At 40.5% G+C, this 20,147-nt stretch overlaps 1 protein-coding gene and 1 pseudogene across 5 annotated transcripts in view; one reads left to right on the top strand and one right to left on the bottom strand.

The window, feature by feature from the left end:
* The window catches only part of ZBTB8A (zinc finger and BTB domain containing 8A), a 52,521-nt gene extending 39,811 nt beyond the window's left edge, over positions 1 to 12,710 (bottom strand). The window contains exons 1-2 of one of the 5 annotated variants that reach the window (XM_074217719.1): positions 3,788 to 6,905; positions 2,660 to 2,765 (exon numbers count right to left, since the gene is read on the bottom strand). The gene's annotated coding sequence lies outside the window, so the exon portion shown is untranslated. Of the gene's footprint in view, positions 1 to 2,659; positions 6,906 to 12,594 lie in introns of those variants that run through there. The other 4 variants (XM_074217720.1, XR_012474501.1, XM_074217717.1 and 1 more) reach the window with 4 other exon arrangements.
* A 6,556-nt stretch (positions 12,711 to 19,266) lies between these two features.
* On the top strand, positions 19,267 to 19,838 carry LOC141508148 (UV excision repair protein RAD23 homolog A pseudogene; annotated as a pseudogene).
* The last annotated feature ends 309 nt before the right edge of the window (positions 19,839 to 20,147 follow it).

Genomic DNA, 20,147 nt, shown 5'->3' with positions numbered 1-20,147 from the left:
TTCCTGCTTCAGTCCTTCTCTTTTCCATCCCTATCCTAATCCATCTTTCATACCACTGCCAATAATAAACTTTATAATCTATAGCTTTGTGGTCATAGGATGGCTGCTGTGAAAAGCATACAAGTGTTGAAACAGAGGACCTGTGATTCAAATCCTGCTTTCTCATGCTTCCTGTGTGATCTTGGATCACTTATCCCATGGACCTCATTTTTCAGTTGTAAAACAAAGGGACTGGAATTAAATAACCTCTGATATCCACCTTTCTATCTATGATCCTATGTTGCTCTTTTGTTTAAAAAAAAAATTGCTATCTATTGCTCTACTAATTAAAAGTTTAAACTCTTTTGCTTGTCATTTAAGGTCTTCCAGAATCTTGTTTTACCTACATTTCTAATTATCTTATATCAGACCCTTCCACACATTCTACCCTCCAGCTAAACTATGTTGTTCTTTTCCTCTCCCACAGATGCTTTACTATTCATTCCTCAGTGACTTTGCTTAAGTGTGCTTTATGCCCTAAATGTGTGACTTCCTTGTTCTTTTAGCTTTTAAAGACAAATTTAAATGCTAATTCTTCCACAAAGCTTTGTCTGAGCTCCTCAAATTGAGGTCTTCTTGGACCTCACATAACATGTTATTTTCATATTTCTAATCTATGTCACATAATATTGAATATTATAATAACAATATCTTGGTATAACAATCTGTGTTGATGTCTTATGCTAATAGGTTGCAAACTCCTTCACAGCAAGTACCATTTCTTATGTAAACTCTGCATCTCTCTCAGTGCCTAAAAGAATACTCTTCATGGATTAACAAAGGTTTATTTTAGTCTATCAGTTTAAAACCTCAGTTGAGCTCAGTTCCGAACTACAGTAAAACATGCTGATCAAGTAAGTCCACATTAAATAAATCTAGCACCAATATGGCAAGCCCCCGGACTACCCCCTCTGTCATATCCACTCAGTCACTTCATCTTCAATCTTTGCTTGTTTACTGACTCCTTCCTTACTTCATACAAACTTGCCCTTGTTTCCCCATTTTCAAAAAAAAGACTTCACTTGTTCTTTCCATCCTTACTATCATTTTATGTCTCTTCTGCTCTTTGTGGCTAAACTCTTTAAAAAAGTCATCTACAATAAATACCTCCACTTTCTCTCCTCTTACATTCTTTTTAACCCTTTACAATCTGGCTTCTGATTTTATCATTTCACTGAAACTGCTCTCTCCAAAGTTACTAATAATCTCTAAATTGTCAAATGATTTTTTCTTATTCCTCATTCTCTTCGATCTCTGTGCAGCTTCTGATATTGCTGATAACTCTATTCTCTTTTGCCTTTGTGGGTTTTGGGGACATTACTCTGTCCTGGTTTTCCCTTTACACATCTGGCCACTCTTTCTTAGTTTCCTTTGTGGCATCCTTAACCATAAAAGGTTGTCTAACCATAGTTGTCCAAAAGGGTTCTGTCTAGGACCTTCTTATCTTCTTCTTCTATATTACTTGCTGATCTCATCAGCTCCCAGGGGTTTAATTATCATCTCTATGGTGATCATTATTAAACCTACCAATCTCCTGATCTCCAGTCTCACATCTCCAATTGTCTTTCAGATATCTTGAACTCTATGTCCAGTAATCTTAAATGGAACATGTTCAAAACTGAAATCATTATCCTTCCCTTTCCCCCACTACTTTCCCTATTACTGTGAAGTACTTTCAGACCTCCAGACTTACAACCTAAGTTTCACCTTCCTCTCCTTACTATATCTCATTCCCCATTATCCAACCTATTGTCAAGGCCTCTTGATTTCAACTTGATCTCTTTCTAGAATATTTACCCTCACTAATCAGTTCATTCAGCCACCAAAGGGATTTTCCTGAAACACAAATTCCACCATATCACTTCCCCTGTTCAGTAAACTCCACTGGCTCCCTATTTTCCCCAGGATTAAATTTAAAATCAGTTTGCTGTTCAAAGCCCTTCATAACTTGGTCCCCTTTTAGCTTTTCAGTATTTATACCCTACTCCCCAATTCTGATCCAGTGGTAACTGGCCTCCTTGCTGTTTAAAAAATAGGGTACTCCATCTCCTGGCTCCAGGCATTTTCTCTACCTATCCCTCCTGCCTGGAATGCTCTCCCTCCTCCACTTTACTAACTTCTTTGGCTTTTTCTAAGTCCCAACTAAAATCCCATTTTCTACAGAAGTCTTTTCCAACCATTCTTAATTCTGATGCCTTACTGTTTAATTTCCTACTTATTCTGTATATAGCTTCTTAATATAGATTTATTTTATTTATTTATTTTCTCTCCCATTAAAATGTGAACTCCTTGAGGGCAGGGACAGTCTTTTTGTGCTCCAGTGCTTAGGTAGTGCCAGGCCCATCATAGGTGCTTAATAACTGTTTATTGACTTGACTGACTAGAGTGGAAGAATCAAAGCTCCCATGCCAGCCAATAATGGAATCCAGTCATAACTGATGTCTATACTTCACCAAGTTCAAGGAAGACCAAGGCTCAAGAGGCTGCTAAGTGATCCAGTAGATAAAGCAATGGCCTTGGAGTTAGGAAAATTTGAGTTTAAACCCAGATACTTAATAGTTGTATTAGCTTCTATTTACCTGTTTCCTTACCTATAAAAGGGGATAATAAAAGCACCTACCTTTTAGGGTTGTTGTGAGGATCAAATGAGAAAATATTTGTAAAAGCACTTTAGCAGAGTGCCTCACACATAATATAGTTTGATAAATGCTTGTTTCCCTCTTTTCCTTAAAAAAAAAAATCCAGGAGTTAGAAATCATGCAACTTAAACTATTAAATCCTGAAGGAGAAAAAAATTCTTTTGACAAGCATTGAACAAGCTAGATAGTATAGTGGTAAGAGTTAAACTTAGACCCAAGAGACCTGAACCCTACATCTCAGATCTTGTTCTCACTAGCTCTGTGACTTAGGACCTCTCTTTCTCCTCTATGGAATGGAGATAATGTACTACTTAAGTCACCAAACTATGGAAAAATCATTTATTCCAATATTATAAATAATTTTCTAATAGTAAGATAAATAGTTAAGAAAAGTCACAGTTTTTACACATAGTATGTATAACTGGTCAACCAGTCAACCAGAAGGAAAATTGTTAATTTACTTTTTGGACAGATTATAAAACCCAAGTTGGACTGATGGCCAAAATTAAAAAATGCAGACAAAATGATGGGCAAGATGCTCTGAACAAAGGTGGTAAGAAAAGGAAATCCAGAATTCTGCTGACTGTAGGAAGGATAATAAGTGGAAAAAAGAATAGCTCTGCAGGGGGTTTCCTATTTTGTTTGGGGGGCGGGGTAGAGGGGTTGAGAGGATTGAGGTAGAGAGAAACATTCCCTTAGTCACTGACACACTATAGATCAGCAGACATATTCATGAAGAAATTGAATCATATAAATTTTGGCATTCTCATTATAAATCAAACTGGATACAAAGCAAGTTACAACTAAACAGAATTCTCTAGCTCTTCCAGAATAGAAATAGTTGAGTTAGTTTTATTCACAGAAAACAAAAACAAAAAAAAAACACCATTTCATGGGACATTTGATCAACTTAAATTTCAGTTCTCAAAAGTATGTGCAAAAAAGACCACCATGAAAAATGTGGCTTATGCAATAACTATCTTGCAGATTAGGAAAAATTCTTTGGAAAGCCTTGTTAAGATGCAGCAAAGGGAGCAGTGGTAGAGTGGATAGAGCACTGATCCTGGAGTCAGGAGAATTTGAGTTCAAATGTGGCCTAAGACACTTACTAGCTGTGTGATCTTGGTCAAGTCACCTGTTTCCCCAACCCAAGTGCTGCAAAGTAAATCACCATATATGTTGGTATCCCAAGGTGAGCAAAGGGAAAAATGGAGGAAAAATATTTGAAAATCTGGTTCAGAATTACAAAAGAAGAAGTCAAAGGTTTATAGACTACAGAAGCCTCTTGTCTATATATACAGTCCTCAAATAATATCTTCAATATACTCTCTTCAAAAAAACTAAAGAACTAGATGTAACAGGTATCAAAAATATTTTAAAAACTGAAATTGATTATATTCTAATTAACAAGAAATAATTCATTACTAATTGAGAAATCAATTCTGAATCACTTGTACAGTCACATCACCAATCTGCTATAAGAGATCAAAATCAATACCAAACTAGAAGGAATAAAAATCAAATCTATCATGCAATTGAGTCATTTCTAACTTACCTCACATTGAAGTTGAGAACTGAATAAAAGGAAGTACTATTATCATTTCTTAAGGAATTTAATTTCTTAATATAAATTGCTACAACTTCTAAATATAAATTGTCACAACAAGGACAATAGATGGGACTATTGTTAGTCCTGGCTAGCTTAGTCCTGATCTCCTTACCAAATAGAGAGCTTTGACAGCTAAGAGCATTATGGGTTTAGCAGATAAAAGTCTTTTGTAAAATCTTACTGAGGATCGTGGAAGAAAACAGCAAAGAGGGATCAATTCTTAAGATATCTGAAAGGAAGGAATGGAATCAAGATGAGGGAAAATAGCTCAGATATTTTTATCAACAAAAAGGACAGTTTAGAGACTATTTAGAGCCCTAGTTCCCCATCTTTACAAAATTTTCATGAGCATAATTTTTTCCATGTTCTGAGAAGCATCTTTTTTTTTTTAAGGTTTTTGCAAGGCAAATGGGGTTAAGTGGCTTGCCCAAGGCCACACAACTAGGTAATTATTCAGTGTCTGAGACCGGATTTGAACCCAGGTACTCCTGACTCCAGGGCCAGTGCTTTATCCACTGTGCCACCTAGCCGCTCCTGAGCAGCATCTTGGTAGAGAAGACAGCAGGCAGGCTTCTCTAAGGATCTGTACACTGTCACCATCACCACTACTTTGGAATCCCAAAACTGACTCAGAAAGTCTATGTAGAGAGAATTAAGAAAAAAAAAGCACTTGGGACTGCTAAATTAGATTTTATTTATCCAGAGTTCCCAAACCATTCATCCAAGACAGGAATAAGCATTTGTTTGTCAAATACCTGCTATGTGCTGGGCTTTGCAAATATTATTTCATGTGATCCTCACAATAACCATGTGAGCTAGGTGCTATTATTATCACCCTCATTTTATATTTGAGAAAACTGAGGCAGCCAGAGGTCAAATCTGACCTCCTTTCTGACCCCAAGCCCAACATTCTATCTACTGGGCTTCCTTGCTGCCTCAGGAAAATCTAAGAAAACTTTCAAGAAAAACTAAGAATGTTTACTGTCTAGATTACAACAAGCAGTTACATCAGTATACATTTTGTATGTACACTACAAATGAACCCAAAATTGAATAGAATTGAAAGGGTTGGACTACCTTAGGAAATTTTTGTACAGGAAACAAAAGCCACCTTTTCCAGCCATATCCTCCCAGTGCCAAAGTATGTTTAGGAGTCATTCTTAAATACCACAGACTCCAAAGAATTGTGTTGAGGACAATCCAATGATAAATAGAGAGTATAATAGTCAGTCAGTAAACATCTATTAAGCGCCTACTATGTACTATGTGCCAGGCACTGTGATAAGCTCTGGGGATACAAAGAAAGATAAAAGATCTTTCCTGACTCCCTGGAGTTTACAATCTAATGGAGAACACCAGCAAACAACTCTGTACACACAGGATATATATAGGATATAAAGAAAATAATCAACAGAAGAAACGAAGACAATAGAATTGAAAGGAATTAGGAAACATTCCCTGTAGGTGAGATTTTAACTGGAATTTGAAGGAGAAGAAAAACATTCCATGCAAAGGGTCAGCCAGTGAAAATGCTCAGTGCTGAGACATGGCAGTGTTTTGTTCCAGGATCAGGAAGGGAGGTGGACTGTGGAGAGGGAGAAAAGGAAGGAGGTAAGAAGACTGGAAAGGTGGGAGGCAGGGTAAAGGGGAATAGGTTATAGAAGGTTTTGAATGACCAAGAGGATATTGTATTTTATCTTGGAGATGATCAGGGAGCTACTAGAGTCTATTGAGTGGGTAGTAACATGGCTGGACCTGTACTTTTAGGAAAATCACTTTGACTGCTGAGTGTGGAATGAATGGACTGAATTGGGAGAGACTTGAAACAAAGATATCAACCAGCAGGCTACTGCATGAGGTCCAAGCATGAGAAGACAAAGCAGCATCTATCATCAAAGACTAGATGATGGAAGGTGAGAGAGATGGAAGAGTAACAGATGGCACCTAGGCTTTGAGGCTGGGGAACTGAGAAGATGGTAATAGGGAAATTTGGAAGGGGGTAATGGGTAATGAGTTTCATTTTGAACATATGGAGTTTAAAATGTCTATAGGACATCTGGTTTGATTTATATAATAGGTAGATGAAAATGAAGATGTAAGAAAGGCACAGAATGAACACAGGTAGACTGAAAAATGTTATCTCAAAAATGTTACCACTGCTACCTCATTCGATTATTACCTCATTAATTCACTAATTAGGACAAGACAAGTGGCATAAAGGATAACAGAGAAACATAGGACTAGGAATATTTAAAAGTGTCATAAAGAAAGAGGAGGGATAAACAACAATATTCCATTGCTAACCACACAAGGTTAGGAGAACACAAGTATGGTGGACAGACCCTCTAAAAGAAATTATGAAAGACATCTACAATAGTAGTATAGAACAAGTATTATATCCAGGCAAGGGTATAATGCATTCTGCATTTTAGAGGAAGTATCTATATTGATAAGAACACAAATCTATCAGAGTATTGGTGAGGTTGTTGTTGCCATTCATTTTTTTTTTTTTAGATTTTTCAAGGCAATGGGGTTAAGTGGCTTGCCCAAGGCCACACAGCTAGGTAATTATCAAGTGTCTGAGGTTGGATTTGAACCCAGGTACTCCTGACTCCAAGGCTGGTGCTCTATTCACTGTGCCACCTAGACACCCCTGCCATTCATTTTCAAAGAGACCAAGATATCAGGGAGGTGATGCCATAACAAGTGAATTGGATTTAAGTGGGTGGGGGTGGGGGGTGGAAAGAGGTGGGGGGGGCTTTCAAATTCACCAGTCTCACTTTCTCTTCAGGAGCCATAAGGGTCCAGTGGGCAGATATGGCTCAGGATGACAGGCTCTGGATGCAGTGGGAGACCTTGGCCTTTCTAAGCTAAGGTCTTTTAACAGGTCTCAGTTTGACTGAGACAATATCCATTCAGTGATTAGACTAGTTTAAAAAAATAAAGCAAAGAAAGGAATAAGAAAGGTAGAATAAGTTTAGGGGTAAATACTGGAATATATTTTAATAAATTATAAAAACATTAAAGACACCAATTAAAAGGGCTCTGTAGACTGGGAAATATTCATAAGATAGAAAGTAAATCCATTTTACTTCAGTATCATTATAAGGCATGATATTTATGGCAGATCTGCCTTAAAGGTGGGTATTCCAAGCAATGATTATAGACTACCAGACCTTTCACTGCAACAGTGACAAACAGATAATTCTTTAGTTTTTTAAAGTAACCTATTCTTCAATATAGTCTATCCCCTGAACAGTTCTACAATACTAATGAAATATCTACTACAGTAATTAGCTAAATTCTACCCTAGCAGATACTACTAACAAATCAAGCATCACTGTATTTTAGCAAGATGATTAAGGATGTTGACTATATTCTTGGAAATACTAATTTTGAGTACTAATTGCTATAAATAAAAGCTTTGTTGATTTGAAAATTTAAACTTGCTAAACCTTTGAAAGTGGTCTCCTATTTCAGTGGAAGCTGAAGAATGAACACAATTTTTAACTGGTTGCATCATATTTTGACACTTAGAATGAAAGTTTTTTAGAACTAGTTTACCTGAATCTAACAAAAAGTTTATTATTAGACAATTATAGAACTAACCCTGTTGAAGCAATATACATGACTGATAGTTTTATCATCTTCTGATTTCCAGTGTTAACCTCATTAATTCACTATTTAGACAAGGACATTACTCAAAACATTAAATATTATTACTGATTACTTAGTTGATTATGCAGGCTTTATATAGGAATTAAAATTCCAAATATTAAAACTAAAAACTTCAAATATTTCTTATATCTAAAATTCTATAATAATTCATATATTAAAAAGGGTTATAGGAGATTGTAGTCTGCTCTGAAGCGTCTTCACTCTGGGAGAGGATCTTTGTTCTAGTTCCTATCCCAGTTTAAGTGACCTTGGGCAAATCATTTATTTGTATAATAGGAATGGATTTAGATAAAACGGTGTCTTAGTCCCATTCTGGAGCCAGGATCCTAAAGAAAACATCTGAAATGCACTAAGGACGGACTCATTTATCTAGCTTGAAAGATTTTTGCAAAGATTTTTCACCTAATTAAGCTTAAAGCCCCTAAGGGCTAAAATTTTTTAAATATTTTGATGGATTTCTAAAATATATTATTGCACAATCCTGGTCTTATCTTACTGAACAAAATCTAATCTTTTTGTAAAGATTCAATAATTAGAGTGCTGTGGTAGCAGATGAACATCAAGTGATGCACTAAATTTAGTGCATCAGCTTTCTTTTTTTTTAATTTATTTATTTTCAAATTTTACAATTTTTCCCTTCATCTTACTTCCCTTCCCCCACCCCTCCACAGAAGGCAGTTAGTCTTTCCGTTGTTTCTTCCATGCTATGCATTGATTTGAATTGAATGTGTTGAAAGAGAAAGCATATCCTTAAGGAAAAAAAAAATAAAAGAGATAGCAAAATTACATAATAAGATAATGGGGTTTTATAATTAAAGGTAATTAAGTCTTTGGTCTTTGTTCAAAGTCCACAATTCTTTTCTCTAGATACAGATGGCATTCTTCATCACAGATACCCCAAAATTATCCCTGATTGTTGCACCCCATGTTGCTGTTAGAGTGAACAATGTTTTTCTGATTCTGCTCATCTCGTATCAGTTCATGCAAATCCTTCCAGGCTTCTCTGAATTCTCATCCCTCCTGGTTTCTAATAGAACAAAAGTATTCCATAATGTACATATACCACAATTTTTTCAGTCATTACCCAACTGATGGACGTTCACTCAATTTCCAGTTCATTGCCACCACGAACAGAGCTGCTAGTGCATCAGTTTTCTTGAACAAAAATTTCTCATAGCTTACATGCTGCCTTTCTGTGATATTCCTAAATTAAAAGATTGAATGAGCTCTCTCTCCAGATAATCTTCATTGTTAGTATGTGTTCTTTGACTTGTCAGCAATATCCAAAAGATTCATTATTTTCTGAAATAATGAATTAGCTTCCTTGTCAGCATCAACTAATTTCTTTATTTCACTTGTAGTAAGTCATAGAATTACAGAATGTTATCACTGGAAGAAACCCCTTACAAGATGAGTAAAATATTGTCCAAGAGAAGGAAAGAGATTTTTCCCAAGGTTAATAATCTGAAGACCTATAATTTGAAATACATAGAGAACTGAGTCAAATTAAAAAAAAAGCCATTCCCCAATTAACAAATGGTCAAGGGATATGCAAAAGCAATTTAAAGATGAGGAAATCAAAGTGATCCATAGTCATATGAAAAATTGCTCTAAATCACTACTCATTAAAGAAATGCAAATTAAAACATCTCTAAGGTACCACTTCACACCACTGAGACTGGCCAATGCGAACAGAAAGAACAACATCGCTGTTGGAAGGGATGGGGGAAATCTGGTACACTAATACATAGTTGGTGGAGCTGTGAACTCATCCAAACTTTCTGGAGAGCAATTTGGAATTACACCCAAAGGGCCACAAAAATGTGCATACCCTTTGATCCAGCAATACCACTACTGGGTCGACGCCCTGCAGGGATCATGGAAAAGGGTAAAAACATCACTTGTACAACAATATTCATAGCAGTTCTGTTCGTGGTGGCAAAGAATTGGAAATTGCGTGAATGTCCATGAATTGGGGAATAGCTGAACACATTATGGTATATGTATGTTATGGAACACCATTGTTCTATTAGAAACCAGGAGGGATGGGAATTCAGGGAAGCCTGGAAAGATTTGCATGAACTGATACTGAGTGAGATGAGCAGAACCAGAAGAATATTTTACACACTAACAGCAATATAGGGGTGATTATCAACCTTGATAGACTTGCTCATTCCATCAGTGAAAAACAATCAGGCACAATTTTGAGGTATCTGTGATGGAGAATACCATCTGTATCCAGAGAAAGAATTGTGGAGTTTGAACAAATACCAAAGACTATTACCTTTAGTTTGAAAAAAAAATTATCTTATTATGTAATTTTGCTATCTCTTATACTTTATTTTTTTCCCTTAAGGATATGATTTCTCTCTCATCACATTCAACTTAGATCAATGTAACCATGGAAATAATGTAAAGACTATCAGACTGCCTTCTGTGGGGGGGAAGAAGTAAGATTAAGGGAAAAATAGTAAAATTCAAAATAAATTAATTAATTAAACAAAAAACAAACAAAAAAAGACCTATGATTTGAACACAAATTATCTGATTTTTGTATCCAGGCTTCTTTTGGCAATTAAGTATGAATTTGTGTTTTGGGGTAAAAACCTACTTTTGTTGTTTAGTGATTTCATACCATCCAACTCTTTGTGATCCCATTGTCTTATTGATTGACAAGACTTCAGCTTCAGGGATGACCAATCCATTTTGATTTAAAAAGATGAAAAAAGAATCCTCAACTATGTTATTGTTTTAATCTAGGCTGTGTAGTTAAGAATCATTATCTCAAAAGAGGGTATCTTCGGTGTGGCTAGAGCACCAGACCTGGAGTCAGGAGTACCTGAGTTCAAATCTGGCCTCAGACACTTAATAATTACCTAGCCTTGTGGCCTTGGGCAAGCCACTTAATCCCATTGCCTTAAAAAAAAGGATATTTTTGATAAGTTTTTGAAACATTTTGTATCAGTATCTCACAATTTCCAAGTTTTATTAACTTGGAGCTCCTTCCTTGTACCACTTAGTTTATCAAAAGAAACAGTATTTGTGGTTCTCAGAAATTACAGACTCTGGTCACCCTATTGTGGCACATTTATACCACAGTTTTGCTGTAATTCTACCTGATATTTGACAGTTTCCCTTTGGACCTCATTCAAGGGCAATAAAAGATCTTAAGTGAGGAAGTAAAATAGTGTACTAGAAAGAATACTGCCCTCTAGGTCTCTACTGCTTCATCTGGGATACTATGAATCCGGGAGTTTGTAACATGTTTATAATCAAAATCTGATCTTTTAAAGTTTCTGTGTAAAACATTGTTTGGAATATTTGTGTAGTGGGTTTTTTTAAAAACCATGATGGCGGCAGCTAGGTGGCGTAGTGGACAGAGCACTGGCCCTGGAATCAGGAGGGACCCGAGTTCAAGTGTGCGGCCTCACTTAGCTGTGTGGCCTTGGGCAAGTCATTGCCTTCAATAATTTTTTTTAAAAAAACCCATAGTGATATTTAAACTGCATGCATTGTGATGTGGGAGATTTCTCTTCAAGGCACAGCCCCTGATCCGTTTAAGAAACTTTTGTAAGAAAAATACAAAACGAAAACGAACTTTCAATAGGTTTGTTCCGGCGGCCATTAGAGGGATGTAATGGCAGAAGGCTCTGGGATCCTTTCACCTAAGGCACGTGACCGCGCTGGGCCTCCCCACTTCTCCGGGAGGGGCCGGTCGGGGGGACCTCAGGGGCCCCTAAGGATCGGGGGTCCCCTCGGCTCTGCGGCCCCCGCTCAGAAGCGGGGCTCGGCGCGGCAGCTGCCCCCGTCGGGCCGGGCCGGGCGCCGGGGCCCGGAGCCAGCGGGAGCCTGGCGGGGCCCCGGCCCCGGCCCCGGCCCCGGCCCCGGCCCCGGCCCCGGCCCCGGCCCCGGCCCCGGCCCCGGCCCAGCGCGCTCCACCCGGGCTCCGGCCGCCGCCGCCCCATTGGCCGGGCCGCCCGTCACTCAGCGCCGCGGCCAGTGCGGAGCGGACGCTCGCGGGCCTTCCCGCCCGCGGGGACGCCCGACGGCTGCGGACCCGCCCGGGCCCGGGCAGGGCGGCGGCGCCGGCCGCCTGGCGGCTTCTCCCCGCTTCCCGCCTCCTCCCTCCCGGGCCCGGGCAGGCGCGACGGGGCGGGGCGGCAGCTGTCAGGGCGCCCGGGGCCGGCTATTGTCCGCCGCGGCTCGCTGCCCCCGCCCGGCCGGGCCGCCCCGCGCCGGCGCCCCCGCCCGCTCCGCCTCGCCCGCGGCTCCAGCCTCCCTGGCCGGGCCCGGGGCCGCTTCCAGCCCTCGGAGTGGCCGCCGCGGCGCCCGGGGCTGCAAATGGCGCCCGCCCCTGCGCCCGCGCCCGCCCGCCCTGCGCCCGCGCCCGCCCGCCCCTGCGCCCGCTCCCGGCCGCCCTGCCCCCGGCCGCCCTGCGCCCGCGCCCGCCCGCGCCCGCGCCCGCCCGCGCCCGCGCCCGCTCCCGCCCGCCCTGCCCCCGGCCGCCCTGCGCCCGCGCCCGCTCCCGCCCGCCCTGCCCCCGGCCGCGGGAGCGTCTGGGGCGCGGGGTGCGGGGGGCACAGCCCGACGCCCCGCCCGCCCTCCGGCCGCGCCGGCGCCGCCACTTACCGGGCCCCGCGCGCTGCGGGCAGCCGCCCCGGAGTCCCGCTTCGGCCGCCCCCCGGGAGCCAGACAAAAGGCATTTGCTGACGTGGGCGCTGGACAGAAACGCCCGAGGGCCGGGGACACAATTAAAGGGGCAACGCACCGATTCCGGGCGCCGGCCCGCCGCGCCCCGCCGCCTCCGGGCCGGGCCGGGCCAGCGGCCGCCGCACGACTAAGCTTTCCCGGAGACTTCCATGGACAATGCCCGGTGCACCGCGCGGGGCGCCTCGGGGGCAGGCGGGGCCGGGCCTCGGCGAGGAGAAGAGGGCGGGACTTAGGCGCACCCCGCCGCCCGCACTTACATTTGACGTGCTACACTCAAGTTTATCTAAACCAGATACAAATGGTCTCCAAAGAGTTCTTTTCCCCCTCTTATTGGAGCAAGCCCTCACTCCCGGGTAACCCTTTCCTCAACCTAAAGTCTGAAGAACCATGGGGGGGGGGGGGGGGGGGGGGGGAGAGACTCAAGAACAAAGTTATTGGCAGTGATCTTAGAAAAGGTTAAAAAAGGGAAGTGTTCCCTTGAAATGCACATTTTTGCCTTTCTAAAAGGATGGTCTGTTGGGCTAGAATAGCCGTCTAAGGTCTTCTCCAGCTCCAAGATTCCTGGATTGCCATCTCTCCTACCCCACATAACTAGACGTTAGAAGAGGTTCCATCTGAATGTGATTCGGCCAAAGTGGAAATTATTAAATTACTCATTTATTGCAAAAACAAAACTTCGCTAAGGCTCCGATTCTATAAGTGTCTGATGTCATCCCACCTTTGTACATGTCCCGAGTCCCTCCCATACTTCTTAGCCGTGTCTGTTCACAAATATTTCCTGAAGGATCTACCCAAAGCCATGCAGACCTGGATTCTTTTAACGTATTGGAGGAACTAACATAATATTTAGCCTAACTATGATCTGTTCTTCCTATTAAAAACAATGGATTACCATTACCAAGATAGCGGCCTGTCTTGATGATACTTACTTAATTAGCCTAGTCCTTAGACGGTAGACTGGCTTTCACTGAAACCATTCTTAAAATCCTTCTAATGTAGGAGAACCTACTAGCTTGATGCTCTATATAAACTTCTAATGATACTGTAGGCAAAGAAATTGAACTTTTTTTGCAGATAAACACTCTAGAAAATAACGAACTCAAGATCGTTTTGCCTGTCTTAATTTCTGAAAGTGTTGGGCTCTAAGGGAAACTCGGCTGCTTGAAGAAACCCCTCAAAACATCCATTCTGTGACACTCAGTGGAAATAAGTTGGGGAAAAGTTTTGATCAGTAAACCTAGTTAACATAAATTATTATCTATATCTTGAGGGCTTCTTTTTGTAATTGCTGGGATTTGGGAAAAACACTGACTTTTTCTTTGGATTGTATTGGCGGAATTGCATTATAGGTCTGTTACTGTTTATCTCGAAGTAGCAGAGATGAAGCTTTTTAACTTGACTTCTCTGACTTCATGTTACTGTTGAAGTCATTATTGTCTTCCAAGTCATCTCCACTCACTCTTAACCTCACCCCATCCTAAACACTCTGTTGGAAAGTTCTCTTGATTCTACCTTTGTAACATCTCTTCTTTATGCTTCTTTCCCTCTTGCCATTGATTTCCACCACCTTTGTCCAGATCTTCATCATCTTACATTTGGACTATTGCAAGTCTTCAAGTTAGTCTCCCTTGCTCAAATCTGTCCCCATTCCAGTCCACTTTCCATTCACTTGTCAGATTGATCTTCCTAAAAGCCTGAGCTTTAAAGTCTGACCAGGTCAGCTATCCCCCACCTTGATTCAATAGCCTCCAGCACCTTCCCCTATAATAGAAAATATAAAATCCTGTGGCGTACAAAACCTTTTATAATATGGCTCCTTTCCAATATTTTTATGCTTTTTATCATCCATCTCCCCTATACTCTATGAACTCTGAGATCCAATAAAACAAGACACTGCCTCCTGACTAGGTGTTTTGACTAGCTATCTTCCATACCTGGAACTCACTATAGTCCTTTCTCATCTTTGCCTACTGGCTTCATTCAAATCTTAGCTAAAATCTCACCTACAGAAAGTGTTTTCTGACTCTCCTTAATGTTAGTGCCTTCCTTCTGTTGATTATCTCCAAAATTTCCATAGATAGATAGATAGATAGATAGATAATATATATATGTATATATATATGTATATATATAGTACCTAGTTGTTTGCATGTTGTCTTTCCCATTAGATTGTGAGCTCCTTGAGAGCAGAGATTGTCTTTTGTCTTTTTTTCTCTATCTTCAGCACTTAGCACAGTAACTAGCAAATAATAGGCACTTATCAATTTCTTACTTCAGTTAACAAGCGTTAAGTGTCAGAATGAAGTGCTGTAGCCTTGGTCCTTTCTGGCCAAAAACACACCCCTTGGATACTATGAACTTTTATAGTTCATTTATCACCTACTACTACTACCTTGTTAGATCATTCCCTATTGCCTTCAAACAAGCCTAAATCTCCCCAGCATCCACTGGATCCCACTATCTCTTCAAGCTATTATACATCTCTCCTTTCTTTCTCAACCAAATTCCTGGAAAAAAGCTGACTACACTTGTTACTTCTACTCCCTCTCCTCTAATTTATTTCTTTTGGTCTTTTTTTTTTTAGGTTTTTTGCAAGGCAAATGGGGTTAAGTGGCTTGGCAAGGCCACACAGCTAGGTAATTATTAAGTGTCTGAGAACAGATTTGAACCCAGGTACTCCTGACTCCAGGGCCGGTGCTTTATCCACTATGCCACCTAGCCACCCCTCTAATTTATTTCTTAACTCGTTGTATCTGACTTCTGACTTCATCATTCAACTAAAATTGCTGTCCAAAGTTATCAATAGGCTCTTAATTGTCAGATCTGATGACCTCTTCTCAGTGCTCATCTTTTTCAATTTTTCTGTATCTATAACACCATTGACCCCTCTTCCCTTTCTAAATCTCTCCTCTGGATTCTTGAATCACCATTCTCTTCCTGCTTCTAATTGAGGATGTTCTTTAAGCATCAGTTTTGGGTCCTCTTCTCTCTATTCTTTTGTAGGTGACCTTATCAGCTTTCATGGATTTAATTATCAACTTTCTACAGATTACTCACAGACTCAGTCCAACTTCAGTCCTACTCTTTTCCTTGAGTTTCAGTCCCACATTATCAATTGTCAATTGAAGATTTCAAACCAGATGTCCCAGAGACATCTTAAACTCAACATTTATAAAACAAAACTCATTAGTTTTCCCTGAAAACTTGTCCTTTACTAAAGACCCCATCATTTTTCCAGTCTCCCATATTCATAAACTTAGCATTTTCCTCAGGTCACTCTCCTAGATCCAGCATGACCAATCAGTAGACAAATCTGGCTGTTTCTACTTCCACAGCATTTCTCACATCAGACCCCTTTTCTCTCCAATTTAGTTCAGACCCTCAATACTTTTCATCTACCTAATAAACACAGGCCTTCTAATAGTCTCCATGCCTCAAGCATCTCCCACACTGCTACCAAAGTAATTTTCCTTAGGCACAAATCTTCTACTCAATATATTAGAGTGGTTCCCTAATAACTCCCAGATAAACTATAAACTCCTTACCTTTTGAAACTTTTCAGTTTTGACCCCAGCTTAGTCTTTCTAGCTTTAGTATACATTATTTGGTTGTAAGGGAAATCAGGTGTAGAGAGGGGTGGGGTAAAGGTAGAAGGAAAAACTACTACTCCTATTGTTCTTGAACTACTCAGGAGTCTAAGTTTTCTCCAATAGAGTCTGAGAGAAGGTGGTTTGAGTTCTCTGGAATTCACTACTTCCCTTCCCTCAGGATGCTATGCTGCTTCAGCTAGGCTAGTTTGTCTGTCCCCTAGACAAATAAGATGTCTAAATGAGTAAGAATAGCAAATAATTTAACTCAATATTTGATAAACCAACTACTGGGAAATGTATTCCCTTTTTACAAAAGCCTTTTACAAAAGTTAACCAACTTCTCCTTATCCTATCCAATAAAGCAGTAATGGAATGCTCACTGACTGATTAAGAGGATATTATTTTCTTTGGTCTCAATAGGACACATTCTTTTCTTCTGAAACGATTTAGGCATTCCAATAAATATATTTTCCAGACTAACCAATCTATCTTGCTCAAAATTTCTTTGGAAGAAGTATCTTTGGGGCGGCTAGGTGGAGTAGTGGATAAAGCACCGGCCCTGGAGTCAGGAGTACCTGGGTTCAAATCTGGTCTCAGACACTTAATAATTACCTAGCTGTGTGGCCTTGGGCAAGCCACTTAACCCCATTTGCCTTGCAAAAACCTAAAAAACATTTTTTTCTTCTCTTTTGTTACTCTCCCTTGGATCACTTAACTATGAAGGAGGGAGAGAAAAGATGAATGAATGAATGAATGGATGGATAGATATAGATAGGTTATCTGTGGAGCCATAGGATCCTCATGCCCATCACCTGACTGATAGTATGCATACTCTTAAGTGGATAAATAAATTGCAATTTCCTATATATACTGTGCTGTTATTACCTGGAAAGTTCTCTCATCAACAGTTAACAGAATTAGGCTAGTAAATTACCAAAATAAATTCCAAATACATGTGACCTTAATATAAAAGATTACATGGAAAAATGAATGGAAAAACATTCACTGAGTGCTTATGCAGCACACAAAAATAAGAGCAAAAGTTTACATTCTAATAGAGAAGATTAACAAAACCCCTTTGAAAAGCAATAACAGAATGGATTTGATCCCAGTTCACAGTACCAGAGCTGGAGAGAGGAAGGGTTGTGAATAGAATAGAAGTCTTATGGAGAGGGAGAGACTTATAGAGCATGAAAGTTATGACTTTCCAGAAATAGTGGTCCTGGCAAAGTCACCAATCAGTTGGTACAGCATGGCCCCCAGACAGAAATTTTTTCCTGAACAGTGAATGAAAGAGGATAATGTAAAGGAGTACCTTCATAACTACAGAAATGAATCTCCAATTGAAATATAGTCAAAGGATATGAACAATTTTCAGAAGAAATCGAGATTATCAATAATCAAATAAAAAAGTGCTCCAAATCACTAATTAGAAAAATGCAAATCAAAACATCTCACAAATTATTGGGTCTACCTCACACCCAATCTTATTGTCTCAGAAAATAGAAAAGGAAAATGTCAGATGCCAGAGGGAATGTGGGAAATAGGTACACTCACACAGTAGGGAGAATAATTTGGAACTATTTACAAAGGGCTATAAAGTCAGGTATATATGACCTTTGATCCAACAATATCACCACAAGGTCTGATAATGGGTTTTTTTCCCCCCTTAAAGAAGTCCATGACATCAGAGGAGATGATGCTTGTGACAAGCACAGGAATTAGATTTCAGTGAGGGGTTGCTGTGCTATGTTACCAGTCTCACTTTCTCCTCCACAGCCATCTTGATTCAGTGGCCATTTATGATGTGAGGCAATCAGGGTTAAGTAACTGGCCCAAGGTTTTACAGGTAGTATCAAGTATCTGAGACTGGATTTGAACCCCTGTCCTCTTGGTTCCAAGACCAGTGATCTATCCTCTGTGCCACCTAGTTGCCCATACAAGGACTACTCCCCCAAAGAGATCAAAGAAAAAGGAAAAGAACCTTATATTTACAAAAATATTTAATGCTCTATGGTTTAACATAAGAAAAAATATTAACATAATCTTATAACAATAGAAACAAATCATATGATTATATCAAGAGATACAAAAAAGCTTTTGATAAAATATAACACTTGTATTTAAAACACATGAGGGACAGCTAGGTAATGCAGTGGATAGAGTATCAGCCCTGAAGTCAGGAGGAGTTGAGTTCAAATGCATCTGGCCTCAAGACACTTAACACTTATTAGCTGTACCTTGCAAAGTAAAAAAAAAAAAAAAAAAAAAAACTCTTGAAAGCATAGGTTCAAAGGAATTTTTCCTTAAAATGATCAGCAAATGATATTTGGAAGGGTTTTTGGCAAGGCAATGGGGTTAAGTGACTTGTCCAAGGACACATAGCTAGGTGATTGTAAGCTAGGTTAAGTGTCTGAGGTCTCAGATTTGAACTCAGGCCCTCCCGACTCCAGGGCTGGTGCTCCATTTATTGCAACACAGAGCTGCCCCACAAACTTTATTTGTTATGGGGCTAAGTTAAAAGCCTTCCCAGTAAGATCAGGAGTGAAGCAAGGATGCTGATTGTCACCAATATTATTCAAAATTCTGTTAGAAGGCAAACAACAATGAGAAGAAAAAAAAATGAAAGAATCAGAATTGGCAATGAGTTAATTAAATTATCTATTTTTGTAAGCAATAAGATGGTATTCTTGGAAAGTCCTAAAGATTCATCTAAAAACTTGGTGGCAACAATAATTTTAACAAACTAGTAGATAGAAAATAAACCTACCCGGCGTGGCTCAGGGCGCTAAGATGGCAGTGGCGTGAGTTGCATGTTCCCTGTCTGCTGGCCCGAGGCCGCCGCGTCGGACCGAGCGAAGGACGGACAGGACGGACAGAGCCCGCCGCCGCCCGCCACCCGGGCCCAGCGACGCCGCAGCAGCAAACCTTTAAGATCCGCATGGAGCCGGGGGGATGGTGAAGGTGCTTAAGGAGAAGACTGAGTCAGGGAAGGGTCGTGATGCCTTCCCTGTGTCTGGACAGAAGCTTATCTATGCAGGAAAGATCCTCAGTGATGATGTCCCCATCAGAGACTATAAAATTGATGAGAAAAACTTTGTGGTCTGAGAGTGGCCCTGTACAGGAGAGCCAAGCCCCTGAACAACCTGCCCCAGAGGGAGGTGAGAACCCCCTGGAATTCCTATGTGACCTCAGTTCCAGAACATGACAAGTGATTCAGCAGAACCCGGCCTTGTTGCCAGCCCTGCTGCAGCAGCTAGGCGGGGAGAACCCTCAATTATTGCAGCAAATCAGCAGGCACCAGAAACAGTTCATCCAGATGCTGAATGAGCCCACAGGGGAGTTGGCAGACATGTCTGATGTGGAAGGGGAGGTTGGGGCCATTGGTGAGGAATCCCCTCAGATGAACTACATCCAGGTCACACCACAGGAAAAAGAAGCCATAGAGAGGTTCAAGGCCCTGGGGTTTCCTGAGAGCCTGGTAATCCAGGCCTACTTTCCTACTTTGCTTGTGAGAAGAATGAGAACTTGGCAGCAAATTTTCTCCTGAGTCTGAACTTTGATGAGGAGTGATGCAGGGAGAGGAGGGAAACTGAGCTCATCCCCACCTATACCCCCACTGCCGGCAAAAAAGTTTTATAGAAGAAAACAAATATATATATATATATATTCATGTTTATTTAAGTGGGTAAAAAAAACACAAAAAGATTAAAACAAAAAAAAGAAACCTGCATAAATCATCAGCATTTCTATACATTACCAACAAAAATATGTAAGAAATAATAAGAGAAATGCCATTTAAAATAACTATAGATAATATAAAATATCTGTTAGTATACCACAAAAACAAACCAGGAACTATATGAACTCAATTATAAATAC

The sequence above is a fragment of the Macrotis lagotis genome, chromosome 1 (genome assembly GCF_037893015.1).
Source record: "Macrotis lagotis isolate mMagLag1 chromosome 1, bilby.v1.9.chrom.fasta, whole genome shotgun sequence".
Lineage (NCBI taxonomy): Eukaryota > Metazoa > Chordata > Mammalia > Peramelemorphia > Peramelidae > Macrotis > Macrotis lagotis.
This window is presented reverse-complemented; position numbering and strand designations above follow the sequence as displayed.